This window comes from Paramisgurnus dabryanus, chromosome 2, assembly GCF_030506205.2.
Source record: "Paramisgurnus dabryanus chromosome 2, PD_genome_1.1, whole genome shotgun sequence".
NCBI classification, from domain to species: Eukaryota; Metazoa; Chordata; class Actinopteri; order Cypriniformes; family Cobitidae; genus Paramisgurnus; species Paramisgurnus dabryanus.
Genome location: NC_133338.1, coordinates 12095777 through 12111212, shown reverse-complemented (window position 1 = coordinate 12111212; position 15436 = coordinate 12095777). Strand labels below are relative to the sequence as shown.

The following is a 15436-nucleotide window of genomic DNA, read 5'->3' as shown; positions in this document are numbered from 1 at the left end:
ATGTCACGGACTAGCCGTGACAATAACATTAAATTAAGACATATTTACAAAAACACCCATGAAAAATTAAGCATTAACAAACCATTTGTAAACCGCAAGGTAAGGATTTACTCAGTTTCTTAGTTATTTTGGCCAAACATGTAAATAATCCCAAAGATGAAAATGCCGCACCCTGCACACAAACGCCTCCACCGCACAATACATTTACTCCGCAGATGAGCGGGCTCAGTGCCTGTGCTCATGAGCCGAAACGCGTCTGAAACAAACACACGTAAAGTTGCAATTCTCTTCCGCCTGACTATTCACCACACAAACGTCTATATCCTGATCTGATGCAGAAATTCCGTACAGAAGGCTTTTTTCCAGACAAAAAATACACACATCTCTCATTTCGGGGCGATATAAGGGGAATGGCACGGTTATTCGAAAATACTACTGGTTTTCTACTGATACAAAGCTTAATTCTATATCCTGAAGTATTCTTTTAACTTTTAGCCGGGCAGATTGCGATAGAGAGAAGAAGTGGCAATGGATGTCTTTTCAGAGCGCACAAATTCATCGGCTAATATTGCGGCCTCGGACAACGTAGCAACTTTTTGCTCGTTTAAATAAACAACAACATATTCAGGTACACAAGATTTTAATTCTTCGGGCAAAATTAATTCTCTCAGAAAATTAAAATCGGCAGCTTTGCTGGCAACACACCACTTATCGAACAGAATTCCCTTTTCCCTTGCAAACTCAACGAAAGTTAGACTATTATTTTTCTCATGGTTTCTAAATCTTTCGATAGGCTTCAGGAACCAACTCGTAAGCACGCAAAATAGCTGATTTTACTGATTCATATTTTAAACTTTCTTCCAGGGTAAGAGTCGAGGAAACCTCCTGGGCTTTACCAACTAGTTTGCACTGAAGCAACAGTGGCCACACATCCTTGGGCCAATGAAGGGAAGAAGCAATGCACTCAAACGCGCTGAAATATGAGTCAACCTCAGTTTCTCTTAACTCTTTCGCCGCCATTGACGAGATCTCGTCAATCAAGAGAAAACGCTTCCCTGCCAATGACAAGATTTTCCGTCTTTCCGCAATACCGCTATTATCCACCAGGTGGCGTCCTTCCGCAACTTTTTAAACCCGGAAGTATTGCCCTATGGCAAGCGGCAGCATGTCCGTGTCTGTTTTAAAGATCGCTCTGAATGGGATCTCTATGAAAAGTCCATCACAAAAATGGAATTACCTCTGCTTTCTGCTCAAAATGTGGTGTTTTTGCAGAAACCTACGCATATTCAAAAGCTGATTACAAAAGAACCACTGAAGGTAGGATGAAACAGGTTTTTTTTGTTTGAAAGCGGAGGGTCTGTTCTTTCATTTGGTATATTGTATGTTTATATATTTAAAGAAGAACATTTTCTGGAAGGCATTAAACTTTGGTGAAAATCATGAAAACGCTGGCGCTGACTGGTTAACGGTGGAACAAGAGCTATATGCTTACTAACATAAAACGTTGGCAAAGGAACATCGGCTGGTAACGAGACATGAGAAGGTACAGGGCTTGACTGTACAGCCAAGCCGGTGGTAACTTTCAGTGCCTACAGCTCTGGACCGGGAAGTGACGTCAGTGGCAGGGGTGGAAACTGACAGGGATGTTAGCCAATGGCGGCGTCTGGGAAACATTAAAAGAGAAAATGAGGGAGAGACGGAGGGAAAACACAACCAGATGACATACGGACGTAACACCTGCCAATGACGAGTTTTTATATTAATCCATATTTCCTCTGTTTTCCACGAGGTGGCATGTGTCCCAATTACAAAAGCCCCTTACTAAAATGCATTTATCTTAGAACAAATAAAACTTACGATCAGTTCGTCTCCTCAGGTCTTCTAATTTCTGTTCTATGCAGACTTTGATCTCTGAGTCACCAATGCCTCTGTAAACTTTCTTTACATGGTCTGTAAGAAATTAAATGAGTTATAGTACAATATATAAACAACCTTGGACTTAGAATCTAAAAAAAGGCTAATTATAGGAGTACTACAACCCCGGTAAAATAGGCTATCAATAAAACTTTAAATACATACTTTGCTTAACCCTACAGATGTGGCCTTTAAAAATGCGCGTCTCTGAGAGCAGAATGCCGCGGAGACTTCCGAAATTCTGCGAGATCCCGCAGAAGGGTGGTTCGGTGGGGGACGCAGGAAATATAAAACCTGTAGAGGGCAGGGGTGTTTCATGTAGGCCATACTGACGACAATGTGTGTGCTCGACTTCATGCTGAGCGTATACTGTATGATATTGAAGTAACATGACACGGATTATCGATGTATAGGCGATAGACTTTGATGTCATACAAATGCATGCTTTTTGGCAAACATTTTGTTGGCGAAGTTTTCTTTTGCCAGTTACATAAACAGTCACATATTCTTCATAAAAATCCGACTCAAACGCGCATCATTTGTCTTATTTTTTCCGTGTACTTACAGTAGAAGAGACGTGATGTATGATAATCGAGTCTTATAACAAAATAATTCGCGAAGACCTTTTAAGAGACCGAGCGCATTTACGCAATATCATTAACTAGTTTATCTAATTTTACATTTAGTTCATTTTTGCATCCGAACGTTTTAATAGCTTTAACATGGTTGTGTTGCGCTTTTCTGCATTACTGAACAGTAGGCTACTTTTTATATTATCATGTTTCCCTTTACATGGTATGAAACACGATAAAAAGTATGCAATGGTGTTTAATACATTTCACTGAGAATTTGTATAATATGTTATACTTTTGTACTAAGGAAATAAAATCATATTGTGAGTGATTCGAGGAGTTTCTGAGGTGTTTGTCATCGGCAAAATGCGCAGTTTCTTTGTTGCTAATTAAAAACCGTTGGCTATGTGATTGTTTAAAATTGACATTTTTTCTACTTATTATTAATTTATTTTTTGCCTACATTTACTTAAATAATATCAATGTGAAAATATAAGTAAATCATACTTTAAGTTAGGCGTAAAACTTACACATTTTTGATGTCAAATAGAAATAATAATAATTTGAAATATGCAATTATTACAGTTTTAAAAACTTAAATATATTACTCTGACCTTTTTAAATATATTGACTAAAATAATCTGTAAATGTAATACTTATATTATTAAGGCGTATACATCAAATAATATATGTACATTTTACACAAAATATCTGTTCTATTTTTAGTAATTTATTTTCCAACTAAAAAAATCTTTAATCTTTAATAAGTTACTTTAATCATTTATTTTAGAGATATTTACAAAGCCACTGAATAATTTTTAACAGTGTGTACATTATGACCTTACGGTAGACTATTATTAAATGCATATAAATAAAAATATGTAAAACTAAATAAAAAAGATATCATACACGGACTGTATGTAAGCATACGTTTTCTTGTTCGGTGCACGTGGGTTTAAACGCCGTTTTTCTAAAGAAGAATTTTAAAACTTTATTGGTGGTAGTTGAGAAGAATTCCTTTTTCCAATTCTAAATAATTTTGAGCGCAATATAAATATATCATATTGTTATTCTTATTATATAAGAATACGCAATTTTTACAACATTTTTAACATATAGAAAATATACGTTAAGCATGTTGTGTGTATTTCCTAATTACAAGCTTTTGATGAAATTGCACCAAAACTAAACGTGCATAAAAACATAAAAAAGTCATTTAAATAAGCGAAAAATCTTTTTTATGAGCTCAAAATTTTGAATATAATGTGCTATTGCTGAAAATTGCCAATCTCTAAAGGAGAATATTCATCTTTAAAGTTTAAGAAACAAAAAAGTACTGATAAGCATTCTCAAATATATATATATATATTCTGCAAGCACTCCTTTATCCATAATGATGTAATTTATTTTTTAATAACATGTTGTCGCTGTCGGGCAAAGATACTCTCTGGACACCAAGACCATGTCTATGGGTTCAAGAATAACAAAATATTGGCCATTTGAAACTCGAAAGTCATCACTTTATTTTGTCCCATTGTTTTCCATTTTGCGAGTGATAAAACTCCTGTGCGCGTCGTTCAAATTCATTGAAATTTCGTTCACTTGTAGTTTAGCAAGTATGTATAGCCTAATACAATTTCAATAATGTTTTTACACTGCACATCGTCTGAGGAAATCCGAAGTTGCGTCGAGGGGAACCAAGCTGACAAACGCGACAGCAGAGATTGTCACGTACCTACAAAAGGGTATTGGAAAAAGCTTGCATCTGACCTGCAGCGATATCATTCTGGCTTGGTGGGATGTCAGCCAGCGAGAGCCCTCTGATTCTGACCTTGTTCTTTTACTCCTCAGAGTCTAAAACCAGGAGGGCATATTAAGTATTCATTGTATTTTCATTTTAACAGAGCAGCTATGGTTGCGCGTTTCACACACCTCTCCGAACCACGTTGTTAACACTATGCTTGTTCGACTTCATGCGGCGCCGCAAGAACCGACAGCCGGATGACGTCAGAGTACCGCGAGAATGATTCAAGAAATCATATTTCGCCTCGCTCTCGCGATACTGTGACGTCTTGCGGCTGTCGGGGCGCCGCATGAAGTCGAACTAGCTTATTGACAGCAGCAAAAGCTACGCATGCGCTTTTAACTTGTAAAACTCAAAGGTGTATGGGTAATGTAGTCTCTGCTCTCGGTGGGACGAATTAGGTAGCTTGCATTGTGAAGGGCGCTTTGAAAAGCGGCAGCGCAGCCAAAGGATTAAATTAAGCCTCTGATTTAAACAGATGTGCAAATGAGCGTTCTGGACTGGTACGCTAACAGTACGTTCTGGGCGCAGGGAGAGATGGTGGTACGCTCAAGAGCTATATTTGGAAGTGGCGGTACTGAGTACTGGCGCCTACCGGCCCACATTAAAGCACTGGCGGTAGCAAAGGTAGACGGCCCTTTGAAAAGCAAAAGAAAGCTGATAAAAATGAGAAACCTACACTGAAATAAATTGGAGTAGGATTTAGGCTACTTAACAAAATCTAAAAAATTTTCACTCAGAAAATGCTAGTAAATATAAACAAAATTATCAGCAGCTTTAACTTTATTATTTTTTTAATTTTAATTCACTCTTTGTTTCAGCGATGTTTATAAATATACTATATTTCTGCATTTTGATTACAAACTGTTCTACACTGAAAAGAAACTAATGTAATCTTCCTGATTTAATCACGTAAAACACAAGTCTAAACACAAGCACCACTTTTCTGAATGATGATAATCACAAACATCCCAGAGTTTGTAAACCAATTGTTTGTAAAACATATTTAATGCTAACTTTACTTAAAAATTCAGAAAATATTTTTTACAGTGTATAAATAAAAAGACATGAAGGAAGTTAATTCCAAAATGTAATTAATTGTACATGGTTTAGCTGCTTGTTTTAGCAGCTACAGTGACACAGAGTCAAGAAATTAAAAACCACCCAACCCTAGGTCTGCCAATTCTTTGCCAACCCCCAATGCTAATCGATCACCTCATCATCAGGGAATCAAAAGAAAACCGGTTAATCCAGTTTTCACCAGCGTGTTGGGTTTTAATTCCAACCCTTGCAGTTTCTTTGTTAAAATGCAATTTAAGCAAATAGGCCTAATACATACGCTGTATAATATTTTAAATGAATGTTTATAACTTATAAAATTAAGTGGATATCAGGTAACTTAATTTGACATATGTTGATATAACCTAGGCTCTCAAGTCCCACTATGAGACACACGCATTTCTGTCAGTTCACACGCTCACACACCAAACCTTGTAAGCTATTTATCACGCTGAGAAGTAAAATAGAACTTTTCCTGCTATACAATTAATAAAGGAGGTGCTGGTATACAGAGCATTTCTGTCGAGTTTAGCAGTACATTTTTTAGGTGTGGTCAACTTTACGCAGCGCCACAAGAACCGACAAGCAGATGACATCAGAGTACCGCGAGAAATAAAGCGGAGGAGGTTGGTTTTAAATCGCTCTCGCGGTACTCTGATGTCATCCACTCATGTTTGAGTCTGTATCAGATGAAAATACAGATTTTGAGGAACAACTTATTGTTTGGAGATTGTCAATGGACGTTTCTGAGTGGTATGTTTGTTTTTTCAGTGTGGACCTGCAAAACGCCAAATGCATAAAAAATAATTAATATTGTAATGTCTTAGCATGATATGTTTTCTAAAATGTTTAAAAATGAACAAATCAGTTCACACTACACAGAATTTTTTTTTTATGAAACATATTCAATGGTTACAGTGCCTCATGGTGGGGTTGAACCCCTGGTTCAGTTTACCCCATCTGGATCACTTTGCCCCACAGCCACCGTTCTGGGAAACTGCCTAGCTTAGTAATTCAGGCTAATCTTTAGCTAAATCATTAGCCTATCACCAATATTTATGGTATGAATATTTAGACCTGGATAAATCTACTTTAACATAACAGCCTTTATACCTGGTATGTATAAATTTTACTTTGATAGGATAAAAACTGTTTTTTTTTTTTTGTTAAAAAAATCCTACTTTAATCATAACTCTTTTTATTTGTCCTTCTCTTTAACATAGCCAAATATAAATTATGGTTGCTACCTGTATTTGTGGTCACACGGCTACAAATCTGAATGGTTGCCTAGATAAAGGGGGTGGGTCAACTTACCCACTGGTTCACTTTGCCCCACTCTCCCCTACTTGGTATTGAGAAACGGGCATTGTTTATCGAAGCCGGAGCGCGAGCTACAAACTACAGAGCGAGTGCGCGGGCGCACAATGGTGAAAGAGCAACTCACGATGTAAATAACTAAACCAGTGCTCGCAGTACAGACACTTTATATTTTAGCATACTGTGTACCTTCACTTTATTTTGCGTGCCACCACTTCTCATGTTGCTGGTACTTTGCCTTAAAGAGTCAAAGGGCGTTTCTATGTGGCGCTGCGCAGACAGTTCGGCAACGAAGACATCAAAGTACCGCGAGAGCAAGTCGAAATGTTACAAATGGTCCGACTTACCTTTGCTCTCGCGGTACTCTGATGTCATACGCCGACCAGTCAGCGCCGCACCATTTAAAGTCGAACACACAAAGCGTCAAGGCAGGGCCGCTGGAAGTCATTTTGAACAGGGGGTGCTGTGAATTTTTTTAACCAAAAAACCTATGAGCCTATAGGCCTATTTAAAATACATTTTAAAAATAAATACATTGAGATTTACTACTTTATTGTCATATACACTTCAGGGCACACAGCCAGGGTCTGAAACACACAGACATCATCAGTTCTCAGATGAATATGCGCTATTAATCAGAAGCAAAAATACTTATACCAGGGGGAATTACTTTCGTTACAATTTACATACAACATATAATATTATTACAACATATAATATTAATTAAACTTCACAATTTTCAATGTCCATGCGGACGAACATATTTTACTTTCGTTTTTAAGTTAGGATCACACGTCGATTAACAGATGTAAAATATTCTCACATTAACATACCTAGTATATTTTTATATATATCTTTTTTTTACTAAATAGTACTATTACTGTCTTTTTTAAACGTATAAATAATTCATAATTTGAACAAAAATAATGATGGGTTTAGTTCTGAAATTGTATACTTTTATAAAGAAATACATGGTGTGTAATTACATTTTTAGAATAGGCTTTATATAAGGTTTGTACTGTAAAAATACTTTATTTGTTACAAACAAAAGATAAAGAATTTACAAACGTGTGGAGAGCCATTTCAGCACTTGGACAGCAAAAAGTTTTTTTTTAAAGCATTACTTAAAATGTTTTCTCATCTCACCATATCTACAGGTGCAGAGTCATTATATACAAATCCGTTTGGTAGCATTTAAAAAAAAAAAAACATTTAAAAGTAGATTTGTTTAAAGCAAAGCATTTATTTACTTAGCTACAGATGAAGCAGCTCTTTAAGCCTTCTAACGTCTCATAATTGGTCATCATTTATGTCCAAGAGACTCAATAATAATCTGTTACATTTTAATCCTTTTTTCATATTAAAAAGTGTTTTTGTGCTGCTGCGCATCCATGTATGTAATAAACAAACCCGCGTTGTCATTCCGTTAATACGCATATTATCAACGCGCTCTTTACTCGAGCAGAAAAAACTCGCGTCGCGCATTGCGGTAATAGAGATTCCAAAGTCTCTCATGAGCAAGGGGACGAATGTCCAGGGAGTTCAGTATTTCTGTGTGGGCATGCATCAGGGAAAGGTGTGTGAGTCTTTTCTGGGTCATGGTGCTGCGTACCAATGTGTTCAAAAGACGCAAGGCAAAGAAAGTGCGCTCGGATGATGCCACGGATAGGCACAGACAGTAATGAAATTAAAATCCAAAATACACGTAATAACCTACCTGTGTCAAAAATAATTTCCTAAAATATTCGTAAGTAATATATCAATTGTGCAAAATATTTTTACTTAAAAAAATATATTTCTCGCCTTCCCGCGACCATGCGTCAAGGTCTGGAGGAAAAGGATACCTGCCCGGATCCCACGCACGCATCTGCAGTTATATACATTTTACAAAACCAGTATTCATTAGATTTTAAGAACTTTTTGCCACTTTTAAAACTGTAAAACTAAATAAAAAAGATATCATATGCCGAATGAGCATGTAAGCATATGTTTTCTTGTTCGCTCCACGCAATACGGGTTTAAACGCGTTTTTTTTCTGAAGAATAATGTTTAAACTTTATTGGTGGTGGTTGAGAATAATTTATATTGCAGAATAATTTTATATTATTAATATAAAAGAATACTAATATATTTTTACAACATTTTTAACTTTAAAACATACATATAAAGATGCTTTGTACAATAGCTTTGCTTCTGACAACAATTTTCTGTAATAAATCAGTAAATCAATCACAAAATGTGTTGAAAGTGGCGAATAAAATGCTTGTCGATTCAAACAAAGGTGTATAAAACCGCTTTAATTAACAATAACTAAACTGTGCTCTTTTGCATACCTCTACTTTTCTCATGTCTTTCTTTATACCACCTTTATTTTTTTTTTTAAATCTTGCCACTTTTAGAAATAATTTGTTTGCATTTTTTGTATACTGCACACTTTATTTGCATCAACTATACCCATAATAACATTTTCTACGTTTTTCTTTCAATAAAAATAAACATATTTATTATTGTCTTAACTTAAAACTTTGTTTCTTAATTTATAAATTAGATTTTATATAAATAAGTTTTAAAAGTGTTGACTGCGAACGTCTGAGATAAGATATCTGGAAGGACCTATAATATACGCCTATAATATATGTACATTTTAAATTAAAATGTCTGTTCTATTTCTAGCCATTTATTTTGTTTTGACCAACTAAAAAATACATAAGTGACATTAAGAGATTTTATAAAGTTACTTTAATCCATTATTTTAGTAGTATATTTACAAAGCCACTGAATATTTTTACTGTTATGAATAACGGCTGAAAGGATTAAAAAAAATCATAACACTGACTGCCTATATGCACAAGAAAGGTATTTTTAAAGTTTTAAATATGTAAAACTAAATAAAGATATCATATGCCCACTGTACAGTATGTAAGCATAGGCCCATGTTTTCTTGTTCGCTCTGCGTGGGTTTAAACGCCGTTTTTCTAAAGAATATTTTTTAAACTTTATTGGTGGTGGTTGAGAAGAATTCCTCTTTCCATATGTAAATCAATTTAGCGCAATATACATGTGTCATATTATTGTTCTTAATATATTAAGAACAATAATACTAATATATTTTTACAACATTTATAACTTTAAAACATGTATTTTTATACCACATGAATCTCTTTAAAATATTAATACTTTTAGAAAAACTGACATAATTATTAATATTTCGAACAAACAATGAAACGGTGTCAAAATTCGACAACACAAATAATTAAGATATTCATTGTAAATAGAGTTAAGTGTATTAGGCTCACACTAAATTCTTTGTTGCACTTAGTATAAATGCCTATTGCACGTACAGTCATCTTAATATATGTATGCGCTGTTATGCTGGCAAGAAGGGGTTGACGTCACTTTGCTGTTTTAATAGAAATGTTAAATATTCAGCAATGCCCTTATTAACTTCTGGAAACAACCGCAATGACAACGCATATAAAAATTTAGTTTTTTATGCGCCACCTGGTGGATTTTCTGTGAAGCGAAACACATTAAGGGAAAAGGGAAAGTAGCCCCCCCGAAAACACTTGCAGAATTCTGCGTGACTCCGCAAGACGATTTGGCGAATGCCGCGGGAGAAAACGCGCGTTTTTAAAGGCCACATCTGTAGGTTATTATCTTTCTTAACCCTGCATTTAACCCTGGGTAAAGGGGCGTTTCACACCTGTAATTTAGAAGCGGAATTATCCACACATTTTACCAGGGGTCATAAAACCCTGCTCTGAATCAATGTTAACAGCATTTTTGTGGGGTTATCTGCACATTGTGTGAAACAAAGTGGGATTAAGAATGTTAAAACTTATCAGACATCCAATCAGAAACTGTGTACCTTACATCATGCACTGTGTGTACATTAACAAAAACTGAAGAGTGCGTGCCTCATATCACAAGCTGTGTCAACAGTCATTTTACCGTTTGAGAGAAAAGTAAAAAATACTGTTAAAGGTGACTAGAAAAACTTGAACTGGAGTAAAAACGGTCCTAGAAGTAAAATGGCCAAGAAGGATTTACAAAGTAAACTATTTTCTTCCTTAAGCCTAAACACAAGTCATGCAGTTATTTAAAGTGGTAGTGCACTATTTTTATTCAGTCAGTGTGACACTGCAGTATTTTTCCAATCACTACTAATTACACTGCAAATAAGAATGGTAGTACAATGTGAAATGTCAGATTATGAATATCCAGGGTTATATCTTAACCCTGGTTTAAAACATGAGCAAAGTGAAACATGAATCCTACAATTCCGTTTACCCAGGGTTTAGAAGTACAAATGGTAAACTATTTCATTGATTAGTCCTCAGTAAATACTAATATTTGTATTGGTGTATGACCTCATTCTAAATTACTAATTACTAAGCATAGTAATTAAATAATTAATATTATTTGTGTGTAAAGAAGATGATACGATATAATTTGCCCAGCATTAACAAGATTGTAACATGCTTACCTATAACTAGCTTCACTTTATCTTTATAAAGGCTCTGCCTTTGTTTACCAACAAATCCTTTTTTTCCTGTGACAGAGCATGTTGTCATTTCTTCCAGTGTGAAAATGGAGTCCAACACAGTTCTGGTTTTCTTAAAATGTTCACATTTTTGTGTGCGTAATCCAAGGACACTGGGTTCATCAAGTCCGTGACAGAGTTATTCTGCAAAGATAAAAAACAACATTAGAATACAATAACTCTTTCCCTGCCATTGACGAGTTAACATTGAATCGTCAATCAAGAGAAAACGCTTCCCTTCCAATGACGAGTTTTTAACTAAAGTGGTTAGATAGTGCAGATTAAGCGGCGGTATTGTACCCTTCTGACATCACAAGGAGAGACAAATTTAAATTACCTATTTTTTACATGCTTGGAGAGAATGTTAGAAAGTTAATGGGTTGTTCTTGTACACATTTTCTATGGTGATACAATCACTGGGGACCCAATCATAGCACTTAAATGTGGAAAAAGTTAGATTTTTATGATATGTCCCCTTTAATAATAGTAGAAGACGGAAACTGAACTAAAGGGACAGTTGACCCTAAAATAAACATTCTGGCATCAATTACTAACTTTTAGTTCATATTTAATGTTGTGAATAAAATCCTACATTCTGTTCATCATGTAACCTGTTAATATTTTCATATTGCTATAAAAACACCTTTCTTTGTGTTCCACAGATGAACAAAGACTTCGTTCACACTGAAAAACATTAATGCTCAATTCTGATTTTTAATTCCTTTATATTCGGATTAAAACAAACTTCGTCATAATCCCCACTCTGAGGCTTACCTAGCCTCAGTTTTCCTGTTTCCTTATTTTAATCCGAAGTGCCGTTTCATAATTCAGTGTCTCAGTTATCACTATATATTGTGGTTAAAGAAAACCACTATACATTACTAAATTATGCCACTGCACTTTGAACTATGGACAATAAGAGCAAACATCTTTCCATTCTCATTTTGTTTGGAATGCAAAAGTAAAAGAACTTAAGTGTCCTACTGTTAGAATCTAATTCTAAGCAGGTCTAAGAGTATGAGATTTTCTTTCAAGTTCGGTACTTAGGTTGTTAGGTGAGGATCTGAGGTGAGCAGCAGAGAAATCTGATATCAGAGGATCATGAAAGATACTGACACCAAATGCCGGTCAATCATAGACCAAATTTTATTAGACATCCTTCACATTTTATAGGATGCAAAAAGGAAACGTTAGTCACCTGGGTTATGTCTGGCACAATCTTGTGATCAAAACATTGACGAATCCGTCTAGCCAATAATTGTATGATTAATTTACCAAACAACATAAGGGGAAGTGATACTAAAAACAGGGAAGTAGGGTCTAACACATATTCCAAAAATATCATCCTTGCCCCGACCACAATTAACCAAAGGATATTTTCCAAACATAGCAAATGTAAAATCATTAATCACTGGGGAAAACTTTAACTGAACAGGCCAGAAAACAAACAGTTGCTGAGTCCCAATTCGCCTACTTATACTACGACCTAAAAGTATGTACTGTTTTTGTGAGGAAAATGTACATACTTTTGAGTGTGTAGCACAGGGGTCTTCAACTAAAATTGGTGGAGGTCCAGTAAATGAACCCTCCGCACCAGCCGAGGTCCGGACGTAAAATCATAAATTGACCGCTTTCGCCAGACTAAAGAAATTAGTGTAAATATTTGTTTTATTGAACAAAATATAGTGTTATCAAGCATATTGAATAATGTTTCTTCATATGTATAAGCATAAATAATCCTTCACAAAATGGATTTCATTTTAATGCTGTTCTGTTACTGTATGTCCTTTCAGTTGCTTGGTACAAAATATCTAAATTTATCCAATAACAATGTCTGACAAAAATATGAAGGGAACAGTGCAAAATGCATTCATCTCTAAATCTGCAAAACACACATTCATTTCCACATAACAACTTAAAAGGAAAACTAACGTGCTCTTTTCTGCTAAACTGAGAATTACAATCACAATCAATGAATACAAACCTCTCTGGCTTAATCAAATCATATCACATGTTACCTTCATTCTCATTTATTGTCTGTACTTAACTAAATGTGAATGTTAAACACCCTCTTCTGCTTCAAGTTGCACTGGTAAAAGATCATCATCAATGCATTCATAAACACATGTAAAAGTAAACTGCCAGTTTTGGAAAACTGAAAAAGTGCAGGAAACCATTTCTCTCTTAATTTGTACGGTTCCTTTAAGTCTATAAAAATGTAAATAAGTTCAAAAGACGAAAGAATAAAAAGTCCTAGTTAAAAAAACTATGCTCATTGATCATTCTTGACATGTTTTTACTTTTGATAATGTTAACTGTTGAGAATGCTGACTCGCAACTATACGTTGAGCCAAACATTCAGCATCCACGCACTCCTTTACTATTTCCCATCTGTAAAGGGCTTGTTATGCTTTCCTTAAATCCACTGTATTTTCAGTGAACACTCATAGATGGCTCGATGACGCATAGCTCGTTGTTAGGCAATGAGAGAGTGTGGGTCGCTCATACTGGGCTTTTAGTTCATTTATTTTTCGCACCCTTACCTCGGACTGCTGAGGGTAAGTTTCTTCAAAGTGTCTTTGTTTAGTTTCGTAATGGTGTTTAATGTCCCCACTTTTGACAACCGCAACAGACTCGCAAGCAAGATGAGGCTCTCTGCTTTCTTCCCTGCACACCTGTCTGTGACTGTTCGCGCTGGCTCCGCACTCGAAACCTGTGTTGATGTAGGACCCATATAGCGCTACTGGGCTGACCATATATGTGCCTGATATAAATAGGATTTTATAATAACGTTAAATAGCGTTTGCTATTTATGTATTTTATTGTGTTAAAAGTCTTTGCGGTCCGGATGGACGCATCTCGCGGTCCGGATTCGGACCGGGGTCCGCCAGTTGGGGACCCCTGGTGTAGCAAAAGAGTATGCACGTTCTGGGACGTACTTCGATGACGTCATGCAACGTGAACGAAAACGTGGTTGCCTAGTTATGCACACCACGACTGTTAACAATATTTCATTCATTCTTGTAACTCATGTCAAATATAATTTTATTTACTATTCCCATCTTTATTTCTCATCGTTTTTTTTCACAATACATTTTACAATGTGTTCTACCAAGTTGAGGAGTGAAGCAGAGCGTCATTAGAACCAAACGCAGGTCGTATGTGAGGCGGCTGGTTCTGACGTTCATGTGCAATGTGTGTAACAAAAGCTACTTATTTTAAAGTCCAAATATTAAAAAGTTTATAGTATAACTATTGTTTAATGTATTTTATACTTACATATAACTCAAAAATACCCAGATGAAAATAAACCATGCTTTTACTACAGTAAAAGTGTATGAACCATGTTTCTTTCGCTGGAATAATAAAGTTAACATTTCTACAGCCACAGTATTACTACAAATAAACAAGAGGGTCAGTGTGGTTAAGCTCCTCCCTCCCGCACGCAATGGGTTCTGGGCAATATTAGCCGTTAGAGTGTGCATTGATCTGCACTTCGAATTCTAACCGGAAATAGTAGACCATCCGGGTATCTTTGGGATACTCATTTCAACATACTACGATTTGGGACGTACTAATTCTAGTTTCGAATACTATTTAGGACGGATAGTATGCGAATTGGGACTCAGCAAGTGTGTTATACAATGGAAAAACCAGACACATAGCATTTCTATAATATGCATTGTATATATTTAACCTTAAAGACAGGATGAGCTTGTCATCAAAATATATGATTAGAGAAAATGCCACTATGAAAAGGATTATCATAGGCATGCAAACATAAATGTGAAACTAAACAGGATATATAGATATATATTTGGTTTGCTTAGAAGTTAACTAGTGGGTGTGGGCAAGGTACATCTTTTAGATTCTTACAATGGCCCCTTTGATACACGATAGTGGATCACATCTGATCCCACACACCTATATCAGAATAGAAATGCATTCGCTTCATGTTTGAAAATCACAATTTGCATCACAGGTCGTTTGGGTTCACCTTCTATGGTCGAGTTATCACTAATCCATTTACTCCAGATATAGTATTTATGGCATGCACAGTTAATGTTACCCTCAATTTCTCACGGCATATAACAGGGTTATGGTACACATCTGGAAAGCACTGGTTTCATATGCTTTAAGAAATTACTTTTCCTAATTTGTATAAATCAAATTGTTACAAATAGCAATTTCCTAAATAACCCCCTTTTTTTCCAAGAAACCATTTAA

At 35.6% G+C, this 15436-nt stretch overlaps 1 long non-coding RNA gene across 1 annotated transcript; it reads right to left on the bottom strand.

The window, feature by feature from the left end:
* Positions 1-1437: 1437 nt before the first annotated feature.
* On the bottom strand, positions 1438-14112 carry LOC135783752 (uncharacterized). The gene is made up of 4 exons (XR_010545762.1): positions 13753-14112; positions 11153-11353; positions 1858-1950; positions 1438-1663 (listed from the first exon to the last, which is right to left on the bottom strand). It is a non-coding gene; the product is annotated as an uncharacterized lncRNA (long non-coding RNA).
* Between the last annotated feature and the right edge of the window lie 1324 nt (positions 14113-15436).